Genomic DNA, 3,669 nt, shown 5'->3' on the forward strand with positions numbered 1-3,669 from the left:
TAAATGCACATTAGACCACAAAGCATAATATCCAACTCTAACTCACCTCATAAACAAAATATAATCAAAAGCATGCAATAAGTTATGAGAATAGTTGGTTTGACTAAGCTAGGAGGTGAATTAAGGCCCATATAATTACCCAATGATGAGGCTCATCATCACCCCCTACTAAAAGTGTTGCTCATCCTCTGAGAAACTTAGTCAATATCCATATCCTTCATGGCTTTGGTAGCCTCTCTGACATCCCATGCCTCTGCTGTGGTCTCCTCTTCTTGTTCATAGAAGCCTGCTTTCTTTTCTACTTCTTCCCACTGCCTCTTTTCTTCTTCTTCTTTTCTCCCTTCTAGCATCCCTAAGAGTAGTGGTGGACTGAGTTTTAGGCCTATCCAATTGACCTTCAACCTTTGCATAGATTTCTTATACATAGGTGTCATGTTGAGTGCCTCTCTCAACCTTTGAGGGGAGTGATATTCTCTTATCTTTAAGCTGTATGGCAGGGTGTTCCATCTCCTTAGGCAAGCATGTATACTATCATCTCCTAGAAACCTGAACATGTCCTCAAAATGTGAAATTGCTTGCTCTTGGGTAGCAAGATATCTAGGTGCCAGCTGAGGATCATTTGCAATCAAATTATGGGTAATGATGAGGGCCATGGGATTTTATTGTTCAGCTCTGATCAGAAGAGGTTTAGTTTGCTCTCTTTCCAATTTCCTTTTCATCTCTACAACTCTTGACTCCTCATGGTTCATCCAAGATGCCCAAGCCATTAATTGTAGATCTCCTATCTTGGTTGAGTTGATTTTCACCTCGAGGATGCACTGTTATGCCACCTGCGACACCTTTGTGTTCCTTCAAGCAAGCGTGACAAGATGATTTGAGAAACGCATTACAGTCAGGTCGCTAGGCATTTCGGGGTCGAGAAAACAGTGGCAGTACTATAGAAGTATTTATATTGGTCAAATCTTCGACAGGATGTCGGGAAGTACATCATATCCAGCACTGCCTGCGTCATTTCCAAACCAGCCATCAAGAAGTAAGGCCTCTATACTCTACTGCCTACCCCTAGTTGACCTTGGGAATCTATCTGCATGGATTACATGTCGGGACTTCCTTCTACTAAGCATGGCAATGACTGTGTTTTTATGGTCATCGATAGATTCTCAAAGATGGCCATTATGGCGGCCTGTAAGAAGAATATCACAATAGAAGCCACTGCTAAACTCTTCTTTGAATGAGTGTGGGTACACTTTGGGATCCCATAGTCTATCATCTCAGATCGGGACAACAAGTTCCTTAGTACATTTTGGGCCAGTCTCTAGTCGATGCTAAACACCAAGCTCACTAAGTCCACAAATTTCCATCCCCAAACTGATGGCCAAATAGAGGTTCTCAGTAGGATGATCATACACATTTTGCACATGTGCAACTCAAAGCATCCATGCACATGGGATGAGAGCCTCCCCTATGTCCAACACAGCTATAACCAAGCTCTCCACGGCTCCACTGGCAATAACCCTTTTCTGGTGGGCTTGGAATTCCAACCACTATGTCCCATTGATGTGGCCATACCATTTGCAGCTACTTAGGCAGATTCGGCTCATGTCGAATCCGAAGCCGACAAGGAAAACAACTTCATTGAGCACATTGAACACATCCGCCAACAGTTCCATGACATATTGGACAGAGCCAATGCCAAGTATAAGCAGTGACATGATCAACATCGGGTGCCACACAAGTTATAGTTGGGCGACAAAGTTTGGCTACATTTGTAGAAGGAGCGCCTCATTGAGTCCCACCGCAAGCTTTGTCTACTCCGACATGGGCCATACACCATTACCAAGGCAGTAGGGGAAATTCCTTCGAGCTCAGTATTCCACCATTCCTTGGTCTGCACCCAGTGTTCAATGTGGACTGCCTTCAGCCCTACTTTCCACCATTGTTGGACACATCCAACATTGCAGAACAACTCACACCAACATAGTTAAACCCAGACTACATGGAACAAGCCACAACTGATCGGATCATGGACACACAGATCAAGAACACCTGACAACAAATGATCCAACTATATCGAGTTGTCAAAGCAGGCCAACTCCTTCACTAGGGCAAGTGGCTCACTAGGGACCAAGTTCAATAGAAGTTTCCTCATCTCATGGAGGAACTCAACGCAATGGGGACCATTGCTTCCTAAGTGGGGAGGAATGATCCAGGTGGATATTGGTGGCCACCTGCCTATTCCACTTGGACCCCCACCATTGTTTCTTTCGGTTTTTTAGTTTCCTTAATTGTAGCACAATTTACTATTTTCGGCAGTTTCTTGGGTCATGAACTTCCGGAGTCGCTTTGAGGCCCTAAACGACGTTTTTTGGGAAAACCACCGGTGAAGAATGCGAATTTTCAACTCAATATTTGTTGTCAGCAGTTGTAGTCCTTAGATAGATCTTTCTAAAGAGGTATCACATGCGTCAAATGAATATCATATGCTAAAGTTACGACCCCAAAAAGTTGATGTACCAACTTACCCCGACAAGGCCCATAATTTGGTGTTTTATCTCCTAGGGTTAGGTTTTTGGATGTTTAGGGTTTTCCATTATTTCTCAATAATAAATAGGCCTCCAAGCCTCATTGTAACACAGTTCAGAGGCATGTAGCCGCCACATCTCTTCTCAGAGATAAGCTACCATCGCACAATCTAGTTTATTTCCATTCTGTATGTAAGCATATTTTAGTTCTTCGATATTAATGAAATGAAGTTTTATTTCCCCTACATCTTTGTGTGTATGGTTATATATGTAATTTGTTGCATCCCGTTTAAATTCAGATCAATAATATTAATACATGATATTAATGATTGAAATTTCATTTTTTACATGTGTGTATATGTGTGGATTTATCATAAGATACATAATCATCTTAATCCAATTATATATATATATATATATATATATATATATATATATATATATATATATATATATATATATATATATACATATATATTGTTTTCTATGTCATTCCTGGGCCCTAGAGATCGGTGATTTCTATGTCCACGGAATATTTGTAGCAGACAGATCCACCCAAAGGGATCACTTCTTGCCATCTCAACCACGAAACCTAACCCCAAAGGTATCGAGAGAATTGAACCTACAACCTCTCAATAACAATGGTACTTTAATGACGAGGACTCGACCAATTGAGCTAACCCTCAAAACTATATGTATATATGTACGTATGTATGAAAGAGATTAAACATTTATTTCTTCTTATATTTCTAGTGTAATGATATTTATATACATATTTTTTATTAAAAACATTAAATATCTATATTTAAAATTACAAAATAAATATAAACATAGATATAATAACAATTATAATTTAATAATAAATTATAAAATTTACAAAATCATTATCTAAAAATAATATAAAATATTTTTTAATAAATTTCTATAAATGAAACTCATATAGATTATGTTTTATTGTGATTATAAAAATAATAAAATAACTTTAAATTATAAATAATCGAAATTATTATGCTTGTCGCCAGGAGGTATTATGCAATAGGTATTGAGCTGACCACATATTAGTTTAGTCAAACCCGTAAAATATTTTACAATTTAACAAAGTACAACCTTAACAAATATTTTTTTAATTTTTACATTAAGATTTATC

The sequence above is a fragment of the Pinus tabuliformis genome, chromosome 1_2 (assembly GCF_031772625.1).
Source record: "Pinus tabuliformis cultivar Carrire ecotype Pingquan chromosome 1_2, CPIR1, whole genome shotgun sequence".
NCBI classification, from domain to species: Eukaryota; Viridiplantae; Streptophyta; class Pinopsida; order Pinales; family Pinaceae; genus Pinus; species Pinus tabuliformis.